The sequence below is a fragment of the Plecotus auritus genome, assembly GCF_963455305.1.
Source record: "Plecotus auritus genome assembly, chromosome: 5".
NCBI lineage: Eukaryota > Metazoa > Chordata > Mammalia > Chiroptera > Vespertilionidae > Plecotus > Plecotus auritus.
Genome location: NC_137776.1, coordinates 62,497,473 through 62,520,408, shown reverse-complemented (window position 1 = coordinate 62,520,408; position 22,936 = coordinate 62,497,473).

The following is a 22,936-nucleotide window of genomic DNA, read 5'->3' as shown; positions in this document are numbered from 1 at the left end:
AGGCATGTGATCTATCCTAGAAGTTCTGTAGGTGCTAAAGATGACTGGCCTGGTAAAATCTCCTCCGTGAATTGTTAGAAGTGAGTCACTGTAGGAAGTGTGAGCCCTTAGGAAAGGCTGTTTTCTGAAGCCGAGGTGACCCAAGTGTCTGACAGCTGGAGGTTGTGCAGGAACCTGCTGCAACTGCTTCCCCAAAGGGCATATGGGAGGTGCAGCTCAGGGTGTACCACACTTGGAATGTTTTGTTAACAAATTTTATATATGTTTTATTTTCATCTGATTTTTCATCTGAATATTATGACTATACTAGAGCCCTGGCGCACGAAATTCATGCGTGGGTATGGTCCCTAGGCCTGGCCTGCAATCAGGGCCATCTTCCCCAGCTGCCCGTAGTTGGCCCAATGCCCCGCTGCCACCCATCCCCAGTTCCCCGTTCACCATCAGGTGATCGGTGCCTGACAGCCCGAGGAAGGGACCGAGAGGTCGGCTGTTCCCATCCACTCGCCAGCCCCACCCCCGCCATGGGTGGCCATCAGGCGATTGGAGCCTGCTGGCCAGGGAAAGTGACCAAGAGGTGGTCAGTGTGTCTCATAGTGTCTGGTCCAGCATTTGTTCTGCCATTAGGGTCAATTTGCATATTACCCTTTTATTATATAGGATAGAGGCCTGGTGCTCAGGTGAGGGCCAGTTGGCCTGCCCTGAAGGCGGCCCTGGATCAGGGTGGAGGGTCCCAGCTGGGGAGTGGGGCCAGCCTGGGCTTGGGGCTGCCCGAGGGTTTGCAGGCTGGCCACGCCCCTGATCAGGGTGGGGGTCCCTGCTGGGAGGCAAGGCCATCCTGGGCGAGGGGCTGCTGGGGGTTTGTAGGCCGGCAATAACCCCTGTTTGTTAGGAAGGATGTCCGGAATGACATCCAGAAGACGTCTGATCTATCCAGTCTAATTAGCATATTATCCTGTTATTAATATAGATAGAATTTTAGCATATATTTACTTTTCTAATCTTTTCTACACTTATTCATAGTATTTTTAATAACAAGATTTTGAACCTTAATTTAAATTTATCTATTAGTTGACTCATTAAATTGTCAAAAAATTTTGAAAAGACATACAGTATAACTTTTGGGCTACTGCTTAATTAAATACCACTATAATATTCACACATGAATAACAACTACTCTGAAAATACACTTTCTTTTTTCACTGTCTTCTGCCATTTAATATTGCACAGGCATATTTATTTGTAATTAGAAACTTTAACTATTTACTTACATTTAAATTTGAAAATGTTTCAAATCCTATATAAAATAATCAATTATTTTTGCTTGATCTCTGATAATAGACAAAGGAAGAATCATGGTAAAATTTATATTTTTATAGTTATCACCCTGCCTTTAATTTTGAGATTATATTAGGAGGAGAACGAATGGATCCAAAAAGAAAAACAAAGACAAAAACAAAAAAACACCACGAAGATGATTCTCGGTTTTATGAAAGGGACATTGATAGACAAAGGTAAACAGGACAAATAATATGAAGAAAATGTAAAATCAGGTTTATTTAAAAATTGAGGTTGGGGAGCTATGAACCATCATAATTAAGATACATAATAGGCTGTTGCGTCTAGAGCCCAAAAAGTTGTTCTGTAATTGAAAAATAATGATAGTCATTAGTAATTCAAGATGTATTGGGTCTCTTGAAGACTAAACAGTTTAAGAAAGAAAGAAATTAGGATAGAAGTTTAAAGCATACCAAGAAAACACAAAATATATAGAGGAGTAGAAAGTATGAGCCCTTAGGAAAGGAGAACAAGAAGTGGAGAATAAGAAGGCATTATGAAAGATTTTGGAAGACTGGGAGAATGTTTAAATACAGAAGTTTACCTCTGAGGACTGCTTTGGCCACTGCCTGTGAATTTTGACAGGTATGTTTATAGTACCAGTTATCTATATTCTAGTGTTCCTTGTGATTTTCATTTTGACCCTTTGTTTACTTAGTAAGTAGTGTGATTTTTAATTTCCAAATATTCTATTACTATTGGTTTCTAATTAAATAACTTGTGGCCAGTGAACATGCTCTGTATGACTTTGACCTCTTGAAATGTATTTAATACTATTTTATGGCCCAGCATATGGTCAATTATTATTCAGTGCTATTCACATGTGAGAAAAATATAGTATTCTGCTGTTACCTGCCTCTTTATGATATAAATATCTACAAGGTCAACTTAATTGATACTGTTGTTCAATTCTATATCCTTATTGTTTTTTTATCTACTTGTTCTATCAATAACTTAGAAATAGATGTTAAAACCTTCAACTCTAATTGTGGATTTGTAGCTTTCTGTAAATTTTTTGCTTTGTGTATTTGAAACTTTGCTATTAGGTGTTACTGACTTTATATTGTTATCATTATCATCAATATTATTATTATTGTTATTAGGTGTTAATAGGCACTTATACTTATTAACAATGTAATATGAATGCATTAGGAAGTTTGAGAAGTATTAATTGCCTACCTAAAAATGCAATAAAATACGCGTAATAACAAAAATGCTGTTTAAAAAGGGGATGAGAATTAAAAATGAAGTTTATTTGAAGTTCCCATTACTACATTTTTAAGTTTATTGTAATTAACTTTATTTAATTCTCAACAATTTGCAATTTAAACTTAGAGTGAGAAAATTAAGCTAAGGTGGTTGGAATAGTCAGAACTTCAAGAACAAAAACAAATAAATTACTTTCAATGTTAGAAGAGAAGAATTCAAAGGTCACCTACTGAAACCTTGAATGTGTATACAGTTTTCTTGAATTTTTCCACATGGACCACAGTATTTTCTTTTTGGAGTCTTCTAAGACATTGACCATTCATCTATTTATGTTCAAATTTAAAAAATGATTTTGCTTGTTTAATATTCATTTTTTATTTAGTGGATTTATCCATCATTATCACTCTCTTTTTTGAAAACATATTTCTCTTGTATTAACAAGGATTTTGGAAGAAATGGAGGCTAATTAATGTGTTCAACCTGCCACAATCAACTGCCAGGTCAACAAATATGATTTTCATGAACTTCTCTATTTGTGTTATTGCTACCTGTGCTGCTGCTGCTGCTATTTCTAGTTCTCATTTGTGTGGACCTTTTATCATAGGGTTTGGCATATATTAGGCCCAAAGTCCTAAATAGGAGGACAAAATCCAGGTCTCATGGGATCACCAAAAAGGAGTACATTCTGATACTGGAAGAACAGAAAGGGTTTTATGTAAACTGGTCATTACATATGAAGAATTATTAGAGGAAAGAAAGAATATAGGATATATAGAAAATATTTTTATATAAATTATAGAGCACTATCAATAAAGTCATATGTTTGCAAAAGTGCATAATGTTCTCAACCAGCTATTGTTTACATTTTTATTTCTTTTAAGTGACCAGATGTTTTGGCTTTTTGAAAACTAGATTTAAATTTTTAAAACTAAGGAAGCATGTGGTAGGATTCTTAAAATTCCCAATTGTGTTGTACAGTTCCTTCCACATAGTATGTTCTTAAAAGTTGAGTTAAAAGAAGGTATGCCATACTGGTTTAGATCATGGACACTGCAGCTAGATTGTTTACACTTAAACCATAGTTCCACCATTTATTAGCTCTGTGATCTTGTAAAATATTACTTAATGAAGTTGCTTCTTGTGTCCAACATCTGCATTGGGTTTAGGGTTTTGGTAAGGTTTAAATTAGTTAATGAACGTAAATGACTCTGAACAGTGATAGTGTTTACTAGCACTTAGAAAACACTAAGTTATTGTCATTATACTACTATTACATTATCATTATTTTTATTGACTAGAGGCCCAGTGCATGAAATTTGTGCACTGGGTGGGGGGTGGGTGTCCCTCAGCCTGGCCTGTGCCCTCTCACAGTCTGGGAGTCCCACCCACCTGACCAGGGCTCCGTGATGGATTACCCCCACAGAGGGAGGTCCAGGCTACCCCCCCCCCCCCACAGCACTGCTGCGGGGTAGCCTGGGCCTCCCTCTTTGGGCCAATCATGGAGCACCCTGATTGATTACCCTGCTGGTCAGTGGCCTGGGCCTGCCTCTGCGGGGCAATCATGGGGCAATGGCTGGGCCCCTGACCTATCGCATCGCACCCGCCTTGGCTGGCCTGGTGCCAGTGGATGTCATAGCATGATCTTCTGGATGGTCATTCCACTGTTTGGCCATTCAGTTGACTTGCATGTTACAGTTTTATTATTATAGGCTAGAGGCCTGGTGCATAAAATTTGTGCATGGGGCGGTGTGTCCCTCAGCCCAGCCTGCACCCTCTCCAATCTGGGACCCCTCGAGGGATGTCTGACTGCCCTTTTAGGCCCGATCCCAGTAGAATTGGGCCTAAATGGGCAGTCTGGCATCCCTCTCACAATTCAGGACTACTGGCTCTCAACTGCTCGCCAACCTGCCTTCCTGATTGCCCCTAACCACTTCTGCCTGCCAGCCTGATCACCCCCTAACCACTCCCCTGCCAGCCTGGTTGTCCCCAACTGATGTCCCCTGTCAGCCTGGTCACCCCCAACTGCCCTCCCCTGCTAGCCTAATCGCCCACAACTGCCCTTCCCTGCCAGCCATCTTGTGGTGACCATCTTGTGGCAGCCATCTTGTGGCAGCCATCTTGTGATGACGTCTTGGTGGTCATCTTGTGAAGACGTTGCATGATGCCACCTAGGCTTTTATTATATAGGATGGGTGTCAAAATCACTTCAGCAAGTATAACTCTGGCTGCATTCATGTAGTTGTTGCACAATTTTAATGAAAGGATATCATCAAATTAAGCTTAATTCTTTCATAATATTAAATCTCTGACTGAGGCTACATCTATGTGTGCTTATTCACCATCCCATGAAAAATGTTTAAAGAGCTATGGATCTTAAATATAATAACAATAATCATCATCTGTCAAATGAACAGTTGTGGGATCATGATTTGAGTGCTCTGATAGAATGCTAATAAAGTAGTCACAAATAATTCTGTCCACTTTTGTACTAAAGAGGATCATATTTAAGGCTCCATTTAATTTGCAAAATGTCAAGGAACATCAAAAGGAGAAATTTATTGCATTAATCTTTAAAAGACATAGAATATAAACCTCATATTAGCCAGAGTTATTAATCAAAATTAACTATTGATTTTGCTCAGTCAGTAAGTCCAAATTTACAAAGAATAGTGGCTATCCACACCTAGACTAAGTAGAAGTATGGATTTTTTTAAAAATCCAAGAATGTTTTACTATTAATATTTCTGCTTATAGAAACTATGGAGTTGTAAAAAAGTTGCATAATAAAATTAAGTTAACTAGTCAACTTTACTATTCACATTAAAAATGACTAATATCAAATTTTTGTTTTAATAACATAAATGAGTCAAATATAGATAGTATCAATCAAAATGAGGACTTACTAAAGATAGGGAAATAAGTTACAATAGCATTTATTAAAAAATACAGGTAAGATATCCAAACTAAAAAACTAGGTTATAGAAATGAGTTAAGGCATTATCAAAGTAGAAGAAATAGAATTGGTCTAAAGATTAAAAATGAAAGGTAATACATTGGTTCTAGTATAACCAAATGAGATCAGTAATCTAGAAAAATCTCTTTTTATAGGTGAGAAAAATCAGAATTGACTAAAGTAGGATCAGAGAGTATAATTTAGAATTAACAAAATTTCTGTCATTAATAATACTTAAAGCATATTTGTTGGTTGTTTTTACGAGATAAAATATGAATAATGTAAACCTCTGGTAAACTAATTTTTCCAATGTCATATTGAAAATATCTATATAGGAAATTACTAAACCTCATAATTGCTTGTCTTAACCTACTTAGCCATGCCTAATGAGGAATTTTGTTTGTTTCAATTTATCATTGTTGAATTTTGCCCCTTTTTTGGCCACAGTTTCTTTATTGTTTTCTAAGCAAAACTAAGCACAATTCAATTGTGCTTTATCTTTGCTGGTTACATGTTTTCATTTGACCTTTAATTATTCAGCAAATGTAATACCTACAGGTAACGGAGTAAAAAATACAACAGACAGTCTTTACACATTTGCTCAAATTTTTAAATGTTTTTATTGATTTCAGAGAGAGGAAAGGAGTGGGAGAGATATAAACATCTATAATGAGAGAGAAACATTTATTGGCTGCCTCCTGCACACCCCCTACAGGGCAAGCCATAACCAGGCATGTGCCCCTACCAGAATCGAATCATGGTTCATGGGTCTATACTCAACCACTGAGCCACACTGGCCAGGCCATTTGCTTAATTTTTGTAAAGAAAAAAAAATTGTCCAAGAGTATGGAAAGTTAAGTATAAAAAATATTAATGGCATGCATATTTATTGATTTTTTTCAACATAATGAACAAGTTGAACATCGAACATATACAAGTATGTCAGCATTTATTCTCTAAACTTCCAATGATAGAAAAAATAATTGTTGAGACCAATACTCAGTACTCCAACCTTAGGTAGGACTATCATGAAAAGGAAGAAAACAACACATTCTAGATTATTTAAAACAACAAATTCACATGTCTCTCTATACATATGAAGACCATAAGAGAAGACCATGAAATCATGAACATGGATTTGAATATTTCTTATGCCTAAAAAAATCATTTGCATTCTATTTCTGTGTCCTCAAGTTTTTGTTGATTTTTCCCTCTCTTAACCTAACAGTCTGATCCTGGAATAGTGTGTCCATTGTTATATAATACTAGAGGCCTGGCACACGAAATTCATTCATGGGTACAGTCCCTAGGCCTGGCCTGCAATCAGAGCCATCTTCCCCGACTGCTGGCAGCTGGCCCTGCCACCTGCTGCCACCCACCCCCAGTTCCCCGATCGCCATCGGACAGTCAGAGCCTGCTGGGGGAAAGGATCGAGAGGTGGGCCAGCAGGCCCCAATTGGGAGATCAGGGCCTGCAGGCGGGGGCAGCTCCTGTGTTGAGTGTCTGTCCCCTGCTAGTCAGTGGGCATCATAGCGACTGGTTGTTTCGCGGTTTGGTTGATTTGCATATTACCCTTTTATTGTATAGGATGTGCTTTTATGAGTTAAAACTATGGGTAGGTGATATAAGTCAGATCTTATTTCATTTTTTTTTCAGGATTAAATCATTTTGCTTAGCCAGGCATGTATTTGAAAATCTCTAGTTAATGAAGACCAAAGTTTTCTAGCCTTATTTAAAGGTAGAGAACAGTATTCTCATGCTAGCCAATTCAAAATTGTTTTCTCTGCTTTACTTTTCTTTTTCTCAGTAACTCTGGTTTATGTACTAGTACTTTAGTTTAAAGTTGGGAATGTCCTTCTGTAAAAAATTAAATATAAAAACATAGAATATATATTTTTAAATATATTTTTATTGATTTCAGAAAGGAAGGAAAGAGAGAGAGAGATAGAAACATCAATGACGAGAGAGAATCATTGATTGGCTGCCTCCTGCAAGCCCCACACTGGTGATCAAGCCCAGAATCCGGGCATGTGCCCTGACTGGGAATCCAACAGTGACCTCCTGGTTCACAGATTGACACTCAACCACTGAGCCACTCTGGCTGAGCTAGAATATAATTTTGGAAGAAACTATAGCAAAATATCTACATTGATTTCATTAGGCTGGGTAAATATTTTGGTAGCCATCTCCAAATTTGAAGATTGTTCAAAATGACTCATAATTTTAAAATATAAAACAATAATGGCAAATTAATCAGTTGTGAATGCTGATCATAACTCATGATGTATTTAAAACATGCATGTTCTCCAAATATAATTAAAGTACATTTTATTTCTCACTAAAAGATTAGCAGCATCTTCTGAGATAAAGATATAAGTAGAAGAGGCTCAGACACAGTTTACTATGGGATTTGGATGGACCGCTGCAATATGTTTAAAGCTATGTTCTTATTCTACAATCTATTTTGTGAGCTCTGTTGAGAACAACGGCCCCCGTAGCCACCCGAGAGAAGCAGAGTTCAGGTCATCTCATCTTTTGCTCTGCCCCAAAGTGCTGAACCCTCTCTTTTGTCTGCACACTCATTCCAATCAGCACAAAGGCACTTTTTATTACTTCTTGAAAAAACACAGCCTCGGAATTTTTGAAATTTTAGATAACCTTATGATCATCATAAAGGGACTTGGAGACATCTGGCCAAGCTCTCTCACAAAAAAAATACTAATTGAACGGAAACGCTGGGCTTTTAAACTTAAGCTCTGTGTGTATTTAAGACTGACCAAGATTAAAGTGGAAAGAGAAGAGGAATAAAGTAGTATGCTTCCATTCACTCATTTCTAGTGCTCCAAGATGAAATTCTCTAAAGATCAGCATTCCAAATTTTGGTGGCCTTTTTTGGTGTGCTATCTCTTTTGGCATTTTGTGATAAAAATGCAGGGGAGAAAAAGACATCTCTCAGATATCCCACTGAGTCCTCTAAGGAAACAGGAAGGTGAAAATTGGAGAGGATGTCAATATGCACACACAAACACACACACACAGTAAACAGTGAAGGAAAGAAAAAGGAAGGAACAAAGGAAGGGAGGAAGAAAAGGAATGAACGAAGACTGACAGAAGAAAGAAAAAGAGAGATAGAGAAAATGAGGTAAATAGATTAGTCTCAAAAGGGAGGAGTAGAATAGGAGGGGAAAATGTAATCACAAAGTAGATAGCAAATCTACTTGTCTCAAATAACTGTATTCTTTATAATCGGTATTTATTAGCTGAAACAGTGTGCCAGATTGCCAGTACTGGCTGAAGTAGTTAAAAGGCATATCTCTGTAAATATTATAGACACAGGTGAAAGAAAACAAGTGAAAAGAGGAATACACAGACCTGAGAATATATAAAATAAAACATAATAAAGCTCCTTTATGATTTTAATATTGGGAAAATGCAGTTTCTCATGTAGTAGGTATTCAAACATGCTAGTTACCTACCTGCTTATTAGGCAGGAAGTTTGTGGCACAGAATTGTTTGTGGGATTTGCTTCCTAAAATTTTAGAATAGCCAATATATTGTTTGGGAGATGTTTTCCTGTATTATTTCCACCAAAATAGTGAAATGGGAAGCAAACCATGAGTAGAATAATATTAGAATTGAACAAGAAATATTTTAATGTCTTATATCCCTTATATAATTACTAGGTTGACTATCACTATATTCAAATTATGTTCTAAATATAAAATATGTACAGTCACAGATCTTCTAAAGAATTCAAATTTTTCTCCAAAATAAGTTTAAAAAGAAATTAAATGACATGAAATCTTTAATTTATATCAAATTATGAAAATTAGAAGACTATTTTATTTATTTTGTATTTAATGAATTATATTGCTATGGATATTTATCTCTTTTGTCATAGAAACTAAAATTCTTCCTTTTTTTTATTGTTTAAAGTATTACATATGTCTCCTTTTTCCCTGATTGACTTCCCCTGCCACTCCCTACCCCCAGGACAAGCCCCCACCGCCCCCGTGTCCGTGTCCATTGGTTATGCTAATATGCATGCATACACGTCCTTTGGTTGATCTCTTACCCCCCAGCCCCTGCCTTGTCTCTGGGGTTGGACTGTCCGTTCAGTGTTTCTTAGTCTCTGGATCTATTTTTGTTCATCAGTTTATGTTGTTCATTATATCCCACATATGAGTGAGATCATGTGATATTTATCTTTCTCTGACTGGCTTATTTGGCTTAGCATAATGCTCTCAGGTCCATTCATGCTGTTGTGAATGCTAGGAGTTACTTCTTTTTCATAGCAGCAGCGTAGTATTCCATTGTGTAGATGTACCACTGTTTTTTAATCCACTCATCTGCTGATGGGCACTTAGACTGTTTCCAAATCTTAGCTATTATAAATTGTGCTGCTATGAACATAGGGGTGCATATGTCCTTTCTGATTGGTGTTTCTGGTTTCTCGGGATATATTCCCAGAAGTGGGATTACTGGGTCGAATGGGAGTTCCATTTTTAATTTTTTGAAGAATCTCCATACTGTTTTCCACAGTGGCTGCACCAGTCTGCATTCCCGCTAGCAGTGCACAATATTCTTATAAAGAATACTAGAGGCCTGGTGCATGAAATTCAGCCAAGCCTGCACCCTCTCCAATCTGGGACCCCTCGGGGGATGTTCAACTGCCATCTGGACCAGCAGTCGGACATCCCTCTCACAATCCTGGACCTCTGGCTCTTAATCGCTCACATGCCTGCCTGCCCCACCAGCCTAATTACCCCTCACTGCCTCTGCATGCGGCCTGATCACCCCTAACTGCCCCACCCTAATGGCCTAGTCACCCCCAACTACCCCCCTTTGCCAGCCTGGTCGCCCCTAACAGCCCTCCCTGCTGGCCTGGTTGCCCCCAACTGCAACCCCTGCTGGCCTGGTCACCACCAACTGCCCCCCTGCTGGCCTGGTTGCCCCCAACTGCCTCCCTTCCAGCCCAGTCACTGCTCCAGCCCCCCCACCGGCCTGGTCACCCCATGCAGCCTGCTTGTTCAGTCGTTTGGTAGTCCCTCAGGCCTGCTGGGTGGCTGGGCAGCCGACATCTGAGGCTTGCCTGCGTCTCGGGCATCAGCTGGGCAGCTGACATCTGAGGCTTGCCTGCATCTCGGGCTGGCCCTGGGCAGCTCGGGGGCTGAGGGTACTGGGTGACTCTAGAGGCAGGTGCATGGAGTGGCCGGAACCGCCTGGAGGTGGGCCCGGCCGTTCTGTGTGCCCGCCCCCCCCAGGGCTGAGGGGACTTGGCGCTGCCATCTTGTGGCTGTGGGCACTGCCATCTTTGAGGGCATGGCAGTCAATTAGCATATTCCCTCTTTATTATATAGGATATGCTGACAATTGCTTTACTTTCAAATACTCTATGATGCAAATATGTTTCACTATAATTTTACATATTCATATCAAACATTTTCTTACAAATACTTAAATAGGCAACTCTAGTTAAAGTTTACTGATATTTAGTAAACCATTCTTCAGTTTTTTAGATAACTTACGAAGACTTACATTTTAGTTTTAAATGACTTTTTACCTCTCCCTCCAATTTTTTTTAAATAGAGTAGAGATTACAGCATGCTGCCATAATATAAAATGTAACTCTAAGGCTATTGCTATGTAATATTTTACAAACAGAAAGAGTTAACTGTTAATTACATTTATATAATATAGTATAAAAAAGTGACTTAAACTGTACTGTCCCCAATTTCACTATTATATTATAAAAATATCATGCTTTCACACATGCTTTGTTAAGTAACCCTTCTGCCTATCATTTCCATTGCTTTTCTCTGCTTCCAGTTCCCCATTCTTTATGAACTAATTAATTTGCATATAATTAATATACATGTTATCTCATTTCAGTGTTAGAAATCGTAGACAGTAAACATCAGAAAGAATGCCATGATAATGACCTCTTCTTCCAACTGATCTTAGGTTACTCCAGGTGAGGCCATAGTGCAATCACTGTAGGCATCAATATTGCTTTAATATACTCTTTTCCTAGGCATAGGCAGTTCTGATGGCTTCCAGTTGGTCTTTCCCAGCAAAGACCTTCACTCCACAGGTCAGGGAACCAAGGTGGGGTTCTGCCAGCTGCTAAATATGTCTGTTCCAATTGAGCATCCTGGCACTGGGGAATTGACCATAAGATGGACCTACTGTGAGATGAATCTCACTTCCATAAGCCTCAACCCTGACTGGAGGGCTACAGGAATATTTTTGTTTCCCTGGAATTAGTGTCAGTTAAGAGCCAGTATCCAATAATCTCTGAAAATCTAATTATTTCTGTTTCCCCAGTGTACAGTTACCCTAGTAAAAGGTCCCATTTGGGGAAAGCTTGAAGAAAGATTAGCAGTATAAACTTTTAAAATTTTAGTAGTATACTGGGTCTTTCAACAAGGGGACCTGGCACCCCCTTTATTCCAGGGGTTCTGTGTCAATAAACCAGCTCAAGTCTGGGAATTGACAGAGGGGTCATGGCTGTCTGTTTTTATTATTCATGTTAGAATACATAGCTATAGTAATCAATACAGTGTTGTACCAGCATAAGGATCAATATATAGATCAATGGAACTGCATTGAGAGTGCAGAAAGAAACCAGTGATACTGATCAGTTTATTTTCAACAGGGTAACAAGACAATTCAATAGAGAAAGAATAATCTTTTCAACAAATAATGCTGAGAACTTGACATCCACAGAAGAAAGAATGAAGTCAGACAAGATCTCAGAGCATGTGTAAAAATTAACCCATAACTGCTGAAAGACCTAAATATAAGAGTTAAACTATAAAACTTTTAAAATAAAAAATAGGCAAAAATCTTAGTGATCGTTGATTAGGCAATTATTTCTTAGATGTAATACTAAAAGATATGTAACAAAAGAAAATAAATAAACGGAATTTGTCAAAAGTATAGTTTCTGAGCACCAAAGGACCCTATTAAAAATGGAGGGGGGCCGAAACCGGTTTGGCTCAGTGGATAGAGCATAGGCCTACGGACTGAAGGATCCCAGGTTCGATTCCGGTCAAGGGCATGTACCTTGGTTGCGGGCACATCCCCAGTGGGAGGTGTGCAGGAGGCAGCTGATCGATGTTTCTCTCTCATCGATGTTTCTAGCTCTCTATCCCTCTCCCTTCCTCTCTGTAAAATATCAATAAAATATATTAAAAAAAAAAAATGGAGGGGGGATTAGCCAAAGAACTTGTCTACACTGATAAAAGAGAAATATGCAAATTGACCATCACTTCACAACACCCACCAGCCAATCAGGAGTGAGTATGCAAATTAACCGACAAAGATGGAGGCGGCCCCACCCCCAGCCGCTCCAGGCCTCTGAGTAGCATGCATGCAGGCACGGAGCAGCCAGGCAGGGAGGGACGCCTGCTATGAAGGGGAGGGCAGGGAGCAGAGGGAGCTACAGGAGCAGTGCTCCAGCTGAAGCAAAGACGGAAGTCGGCGGCCAGAGCAAAGGCCTGGGTCTCGGGTGCCAGAGGAAAACCAGTGCCAGCAGATAAGGGAAGGAAGGCCTATTGCACGAATCTTCGTGAAATGGGCCTCTAGTATGCATATATGCATTGCCCATGGACACAAACAATAGGGTGATGAAGGCCTAGGGTACTGGTCTTTCCCAGCATAGCCTTCACTCCACAGGGTGGGGCATCAATCTGGTGGAGGAGGGCAGTGGGGGGAAAGAAGGGATATATGTGATACTCTCAACCATAAACTTTAAAAAATAGAAGCTGTATCTTATTTGGTAAAAAAAAAAAAAAAAAAAATGTGAAAGCCCACACTACAAAATGGGACAAAATAATTGAGTCACATATTTGGGACATGTATTCTGAATATATGAAGAACTCTTACAATTTAATAATAAAATTGTAACAGATAACCTAATTAAAATATCAGCAAAGGATATGAGTGGATATTTCTCCAAGAAAAATATTCATATGATCAATAAGCACATAGAGAAATGCTCAACATTATTAGTTATTAGGAAAATTATATACAAAATCACACCTACTAGGATAGCTAAAATAAAATTAAAATGACAAACACTAGTAAGTGCAGCCATGATGTGGAGAAACCCAAACCCTCCTTCATTGCGATTAGTAATGTAAAATGGTATAGTTACTTTCATAAACAGTGTATCAGTTCCTCAAGAAGTTAAACATAGAATTATCATATAACTCAGCAATTTCACTCCATGGTATACACCTAAGATATTTGAAAATATGCATCTACACAAAAACCTGTACAGAGATATTCAAAGCAGCATGACTAATAATAGCCAAAAGTGGAAATAACCCAAATGTTCATTTATTGATTAATGAATAACAAAATATAATATATTCATATGATGATTTAATATGCAGCAAGAAGGGAATGAAGTACTATTACATGCTACAATTTGCAAGAACCTTGAAAACATGTGAAATAAATTCAAATTTAAAAGGCCATATATGCCATAATTCCATTTATCGGAAATGTCTATAATGGATAAATCTACATAAATAGAAAGTAGATTAGTGGTTGCCAGAGAATGGAGGCCGGAAGGTATTTGAACTCACTGCTAATAGGTATGAAGTTCCTTTTTGGATTGATAGAAATGCGTTGGAAAGAGTGGTGAGTTTTGTATATTTGGGGACATGCTAACCATTGCATTGTACACTTTAAAAGGTGCAGAAGGCTGTAATGTATATTTGTATACAAATATGTTTCCAAAGCCATAAGAGAGTTGAGGCTGCCACATAAGTGTTGGGCATCACACACTACTACTGTATATACTACTAGCACAACAAACTTCATATGGCCCAGGATAAATGCTACGTGCTGCCACCAGTGAGTAGGTCCATATGCCGCCATCCCTGTTCTTCATAATAGTCCCCTTCTCCCAGTAATTTAAGCATTATAATTGAATCTTCCCTCCCTCTCACACTTGCTATTTACAATATATTTTAAATTTTACATAATATCCATCCTTTCTTACTACGAAGACTTTTTTAATGCCTGAGCTACTTCTTCCTAGGTTTCTGTTGTCTACTTTCCAAAACCTCCTAAGTCATTGGCAAACTAGCCTCTGTCAGTAACTGGTAATATACTTGCCCGACCTCATAAAAATGGGTGCTTTTCAACAGAGGATTTCTGCAGTACATGGTTGTGCTCCAAAAGTCTGGTCCTCAGGACTGAATTTAAGTGACTAGAAATCATCAACAAGGAAAGTATTTCAGGACAAAGCATAGTAATTGTCTCTCAGTGTCCACTGTACTTTGAAGGGTAAGCTTGATTTACCTAGGCATGATGGTCTTTGCCACTGTAAGGTTCATCCTAGGCTATATACCAAAGAATGCAAATTTTACAGACTGTTTTTTATCGAAAACCCAATTAATTTTTTTAAACAAATCCACTTATTTTTTAATCTGAGAAGTTTAAAATAAGTTCATTGCTTCTTGTTTTTATATGAATCCATTTATTCCTGAAGTCCTAGGGTTATTGTGAAAAGGCAGAATTTTACTTAAAAACATTGTATATATAGCATTAATTCAATTTTTGTAAAAAAAACCAAACTTATCAATGCACATATATTTGGAAAGCTGCCCAAAGAAATATTAAAACTGGCTGCCTCTGAGTAGCAACATTAAATGTGATTTCAAATTTATTCTTCATTGTATTGTTCAAATTATCCATAATAAACATGTATTACTTTTATAATCTGAAAAAAATTAGAGAATGTAAAAGGGTTATTCATCACACAATACATTTGCAGAATAGAAATCACTTGGCCTTAAAGGCACACAAAAAATTCCCACCCCAAAGACAGCCTTGAAGGAAATGTATCAGTGCCAACACAGCAACCCCCAGACTTCTGTGTAGATTGGCACCATTGAGAGGTAACATTACCCTCACAACGACCTGCTCAGTCTCTCGTGGCAACTATTGAATTCTGACTGAGGCCACTCCTGTTCATTCTCTAGCCTACTAGCATAAGTCACTTGGTCGGGCACAGCTTAATTCTTGACTGTGGATTTCGTGAACTCCTCTTATAAAATGGTACAATTACTGCAGGTCATGAACATCAAATGCCACTAACACTTCCAGCTGTGACCATGGAATAGCCTCCCAATAGAAGTACTGCAACATGGTAATAATAACACCCCAGCTGTAGCCACAATCACCGAAATCACTGACAGTGTCAATAATGTATAAAACCCCATGGAAACTCAACTGTACTTGCCAAAAGGCATTCATCAATTTCACTGCCTTTTATCTACCATTTAAAATGGTCCGGTTTTAGTGTTAGGGTTTTAAAATAAATGACTAGGGTAAATAGGCCCTGGCTGAATTGCTCACTATCTGCTTTGAATTGCTTCCCTAAATGTTGGGGACCTGAAGTTCAGCCTTAACCACTCAAGTACATTCTGTAACCACTGCATGTTAGGTGATGGGATGTGAGCAAAGAGTTGAGTATCTAGAGAGGTGAAATTTACTAAGCCCCTTTACCACTAAGTTCATTGAAAACATTGCAAAGGACATAGTGAAAACACAGGAGAAGGAGCTGCTTTGATTTCTTAGCTTTTAGGAATGTGTAAGGGAGTGAGAATGTAGGACAATCAAAGAAAAAAAGTCTATTTAACAGATGCTTAGAATAATAAGCTGTAACTATCACTACACCTCATTATAGCATTTTCTTGTATTTGCTCAAATACATTGAGCAAGATAAAACAATTACTTGGAATGTTTGAATAAAATAAATTACTGTTACTGAATATAGAAAAAATAAAACAAAATTCAAATAAAGTATTGCTTGCTGTATAAAAGAACTATTGAATATTATGCTTTCATAATTATTAATGTAACTTGAATTTGTATAATTATTTAGCTTGTCATTGCTTTTTCAAGTATATTACCTCAATTGATTCTTCACCACAATCCTGTCATTTTATTATCCCCACATATTACATATAATAACACAAATCTCAGAGGTTAGAATGATATGCCCAATATCACAAGGCTAGTTAGAAAGCAAGCTGAACACAAGAATATTGATACCAGCTGCTCTCGTCTATGAAATCGTCTCTCTCCTTGACTATGTGCTCCTATGCAGATAAATACCTCTCAAGCTGCAGGAACTGAATGGTTTGTAGTCCAGACCTTAGAGTGTGAGAGCTTTTGAATGCTTTTCTCTCTTCTGGGTAGAGCAGTGAATTTTTGGTTAGCAGAACAAATCTCATGAGTAAAAAGCCAGGCAAAGACCTTAACACAGTGGCAGCAAATGAAAGATAAAGAATATATATATGGTACAATATATATATATCATAGTAAATATACATAAGCAATTGGACAACTTTATCACTCATTTATTAAAAATTTAGTGAACAGCTCAGTGAGAAGGATTGTATTGATACTGAGTATCCAATCAGGAATAATATAGATTTTGTTCTTGGACTAGGTTTATAATTTCGAAGAGTGAAAATATACATATACTAGTGGCCTGGTGCATGAAATTCGTGCACATTAAAAGGGGATTAATTAGAGGAAATAATATAATATTGCTATTTGCCCTTTCTCTATAATAGAAGTGTCAGAGATGAAAGAAAATTAGTAAAATGTATATGAAAACCTTCCTCCTGTCAGAGTCTGGGGCACACCACGGGACCCAGAGTCAAGTCCCCACCCACCCATGTGCGCCTCAAAATCGCATGAGACTCAGACCTGGCCGGCCCCTGCCCCCATGGGGCTAGATCCTGACCTAGCCAGTTCCACCCTTGTCAAGCCCCACCGGGCAGGGGACGTAGCCTCAGGTGCCCTGGCCCTGTGCCAGGATGGGGGGGGCGTGGCCTGAGGTCCCCCAGCCCAGACCAGGGCAGGGGGCATGCCTTGAGGTCCCTCATCAAGTCCTGCCAGGTGTGGGACATGGCCTGAGGTCCCCCCTCAAGCCCTGCCAGGTGGGGCACGCAGCCTCAGGTCCCCTGGCCTGGCACCGGGAGGGGGGCACAGCCTCAAGTCCCCTGTCAAGCTGCACTGGCAGGGGCGTGCAGCCTCAGGTCCCCTGTCAAGCCCCGCTGGGCGGGAGCTGCAGCCTGAGTTCCCCCAACCCAGCACTGGGGGTGCACCTTGAGGTCCCCCATCAAGCCTGCCAGGTGGGGGGCATGGCCTGAGGTCCCCTGTCAAGTCCCATGGGGGTGGGGGAGGGCATAGCCTCACGTCCCTGCTGATTGCTCGTTAAGGCTCCTTATGGGAACTTGGCCTCAGCTGTGGGTGTAGCCATCTTTGTGACAGAGTGATGGTTAATTAGCATATTCCCTCTTTATTAGATAGGATAAATTGCAAAAGTTGACAAATGCTAAGAAGGTAAAATCATAATTTTGATAGGATAGTCAAAGAATGCATCTGTTAGAAGTTGGCACTTAAGCCAAAATAAAAAGGTATTCATTTAAATAATAAATATAGTCAAAAATGGAGAAAATACATTTTAATGCACATATTAATTACTTTTAAATATTGAAATCATCTAGATATGACACGAAGTTTAGAGAAGTCTATTTGGATGCTAAAATCACTTGATCAATATGGTTCTACCAGGGCATTATATATGAAGGTATAAATTTTATTAAAGTGAAGTTATCTAAATGTGAAGAAGTGAAAAACAAAATTAATGTCAGTTTTACCCCTTTTTAGTCCTTGAGGTTAAAACACACACAAATCCCCACTGATAGTGAATGGAATTAAAACCATGTTTCAATTGAAGGCTTTATTTTTTTTTAAATATATGTTTATTGATTTTTTTTTTTTTAAGAGAGAGGATGGGAGAGGAACAGAGAGATAGAAACATTGATGAGAAACATCAATCTGCTGCCTCCTGCATCCTGCATGCTCTCTACTGAGGTTCAAGCCCACAATCTGGGCATGTGCCCTGACCAGCAATGGAACTGGTGTCCTCTTGGTTCATGGGCCCACGATCAAGCACAGAGCCACACCAGCTGGAGCTCAATTGAAAGCTTTACATGTTACTTTCCTCCTGGAGATATTATTCCATGTGTCCCAGCATGGCCTCTCAAACATGGTACTTTTGGTGTAGTGCCTTGGAAACAGTCAAGCTGAATATGCAATGCATTCCAATAGGAAGAGAATTAGGACTTATTCCCTTGTGAGTGTGATACTCTCCCCTGCATTGTTAAAAACTGAAGACAGCCCTAGCCGGTTTGGCTCAATTGGATAGAGCGTTGGCCGGCAGACTGAAGGGTCCCAGGTTCGATTCCGGTCAAGGGCACATGCCTGGGTTGGGGGCTCGATCCCAAGTAGGGGGCGAGCAGGAGGCAGCTGACCCATGATTCTCTCTCATCATTGATGTTTCTATCTCTCTCTCCCTCCCCCTTCCTCTCTGAAATCAATTAAAAAAAAAAAAAACAAAGCTGAAGACATTCTTATTGAGTTCCTTATTCTGGAGCTCAACATTTTTTTCAATGTGCATGAATAAGCTAATATTTGATATTACTTAATTACAGACATTTCTAACACATAGTTTTAAAGATAGCGTGTCCTAGAACTGCCCCAAACCGAAGCCGAAAGGAGCTAAGCTAATTACTTTCTCCACATCCCACAATAGTTTCATGCTCTTTAATTTCAAACAAATTTTACTTGTTTCAAATTTGTAGCAAATTTCATTAGGCTTCTCAACATTGAGCCCTGGCCACTCTCTAACCAATGTGGCAAATTCTAAAAGACGAAGTAAGTCAGAAAATGGTTTATTGGAGTTTTGCAAAGATGAAAATGTTATCTTGCAAAGTTGAGATTTTTACACCCTGGATGTTTTCAAGTGAAGAATGAATGCTCATCCATCAGGGAACGCAAAGTTAAATTCTTCATGCTCCAAAGTTCTTTCTAGAATTCTATGACATAAGATGAGTCCATTTAAAATGATGATACAATGAATCATTCAGTGAAATATTTTTCAGCCACTTAGAAACACCATGTTGATAAAAGTTATTATCCACAAAATTCAATCCTATGAAAAATTTGACATAATTGTTTAACAATATGGCCATATTTAATTAATAAATAATGCAACAATAAACCTAATATATCTCACTTCTAATTATTTGTAGCAACCTGTGCAAGTATTTACTTCTGAGATAGGTTTGCCAGCAGTTAAGAGGGAGGGAAGCATGGCATGCTGGAAAGCCAAAGGACTTGCCCTAGTAAATTTAGCTTAATTTTGAGCTCTACCACTGATTAGTTCTGCAATATTATGCATTTTTTTTAACTTCTCTGGGCCTCATTTTCTGTACCTGGATAGGAGTTGGAGAATTCTCAGAGGATAGGGGCATCCTTCAGTGATAAGCAAGGAAATGACTATTGTGTATATGCCAATTTATCTGTGATTTGATTTCTCTGCTCATAATTCATATTTTGTTTTGTTAGTATAGTATACTCCTTAAGGATATAAGTTGAGAAAAGAGAGTACTTTGGTTTGAATCCTTGCTCTCTCATTAGATGATCATGGATTGTGAACTTGTATAATTTTTTTAAATTTCTGTGCACCAGAGTCTTCTGATCTGTACAGAGAAGATAATGATAGTTCTAAACATATATTGTCATAGGGACTAAATAAGTTTGCACATGTAAAATGTTTAAATGGTTTCTGACACATAGTAAACATTCAATAAATGTTAGCAATTGTTTTATTCTTTTTACAGTTTATATCATTTTGGGGACGAGAATGATGTAAAAATGGAATCATAGGCCTGTGCTTTATTAAAAGCACTGCTCTATATAAATGAACCTGAGCATGAGAGATGAGAGTTTCATATGAAGGGACTTTTAGGCTACTTTGCAAACTAAGCATTTGAACAGGATGAATTTTTAAAAGTTGGTTGTCTATGTTTCACTTTGCAATTAATTTCATAGAAATATAAAAATTTGATGCTTTTACCCCTCTGATCTATATAATAGAGTTTCTGAATTTGAAAATATACCCAGAAATGAACATATACATGTAGCTCTAAGTTTATAAAATGCATCATAAAAACACTGCCAAGAAATAAAAGCATTCCATGTTTACCTAAATTCAAAACAATTATTATTTTCAGGCTTTCTAATCGTTAATGAAAAAGAAGTTTTTTCCCCCAAAACCACAACAACTTAGAGATGGATTTCTGATTCTTTTCTCTGGTCCTATGCTCTATTTTCCACAAACACCCCACGATTAAATCCTTTAAATAATGCAATCCTTAGGAGTACCTAAAAGAGATGCTTGAAAGTGGCAACTTTGTCCAAACACCTTAAATACCTCTTCTTTTATTCTCTCACTTTCTGTTCTGACCTGGATCCGGCTGCCAGTGCACATGAAAGAAATTACAAAAGCTTCTCAGTCACCGCGACTCGGGTTCCTTTTGCACCACAGCATTTGTCATTGCCAAAACAGCAGAGTTTAATTAAGTGTTGTGAGCAGCCTAGTGAGAAACACACTTTAAATTAAACCTCTGTACATGCAGCTATTGGTTCTTTACCTCCTGAACAATCAGCGGGGTGTTAGGCATAAATTCCGTCTCTCGAGGGAAACGCAGCTCCACGCACCTCTAGCGATTCATAAATGATCCTGCTTTCTCAGAACCATATCTTATTAAAGCACCTTTAATTATTTCTAAGTTTTAAACACGGATAGATGAAGGCGATAATTAATGTGCCTACCACTAAACATTTTATTTACTCTTGCTATATTAATGGTATTATCAAGAAAATATGCTACAGTTTCAGGTTTAACAAAATTACATGGCAAATTATCTTTTGATGCATCAAGCAATCGTTAATATAATGGAATAAATTATTTTAACACCTCAGTGGGAATGGATGGGTAAAAACATATATAAGCATTTTACTTTTCTGAATGTTTTTGCAATTTCAGGGGACACATATCAATGATGCGTGTGCTTGGAATTTTAGAAACAGAAACAAAAGAACAATTTAGAAGGGGGATTTGAGGGCTTCCTACATGCCAGGGATGTATCATTGTAACTGGCCTTCTCCTAACAGCAAAGTTCTGGTACAACGTTGGTGTGAGAAGCAATATTATTGCTTCTTAAAATTAAATTCCTGTTTGTTCAGTTTGTGTGAAAAAAACAAAATCTTACCTCTTAAAATTAAGTTTCTATCTGCTTAGTTCCACTTAAACATTCAAATTTAGATTTTTGCTTAACATGAAAAAGAGAGTGACTGGTACATTTTAAACCTTCTGGGTTAGCTACACTTTCCTATAAAATAATGGTTATGATTTTTCTCAACTGAACAGAGTCTATCGGAGCAAGCGAACAGTCAGAATAGATGACCAGATCCATAAAATATTCTTGACTTGTTCCACAACACCTTGGGGCAATTTCACACTCTGAAGGACATTCTCAGTACATAGGCCTGCTCTACAAAGATGCAGAAAAGATTATCTATTAGTCAGTAGCATTAGGCACAAATATTTATCTGTCTTCCATTAATCTGGGTCCTTTATCTTGTCTTCCATGTTTGGCTAATTTCATAAAGCTGATGCTGCTAAAAGCTTTCCTTTGATTGGGGAGTTTTTGCCTGGAACTTTTGCAGACAAGGAAAAAATGGATTTTACTATCATAAAACCATTTAACTACAATTTTACTAGAAGATACCTCTCTAAAATTTTTATTGACACTGTGATTTTAATCTTTCCATTCTAAGCTTTTTTACAAGTAGATAAAGAAGATTGCAGTGATCATATTGAAATATGCAAAAGGAGATACACATACAGAAGCACCCACTTGAAATTAGGCTGAACACTAAAATATTTCAGAATAAAGTATTGATTTATTTTGTACTGATGCTAATTGGCTTAACAACCTAATTTATCCTAGTGATCTGCAGTTTCTAATTTAAATTATAGACTGTTAATTTTATTTCGCTTTTTTGATGTGAACTTCAAAGAGAATAAACATGTTTAATGATTTTAGAAATGTATCCTGGCTTATCATTGTAGCAGCTAAAGTAATTTCTTCTTGTAAAAGTATTAATGATTGTTGATATCAATAAATCCTACCAAATTGATAAATGCCTATTTTGTATATAGGTATCATTTCTCCACAATCCTCCTCAGGTTTTACATGCAATCTGCTTATATGGCTTTTTATCTCTCCTTCCACTTTTTTGTTCTTTACATTCTCCATGTCTTCCACTTTCTCTGTTTTTTGTACAGATTCCTCACTATTACCAAAGTTGAGGATAGCAGTGAAAAAACAACACCTACAACACAATAATTTGGGGTGGAACATGAACAATTAAAGCAGCTATAGCTGCAAAAGCAGGAGTAATTTAGGAGAGCTATAGGTCAATTTGTTTAATGGGTGGCCCCTCTGCTCAAAAATATTTCCAACTCACACTCTTAAATTATATCACTTG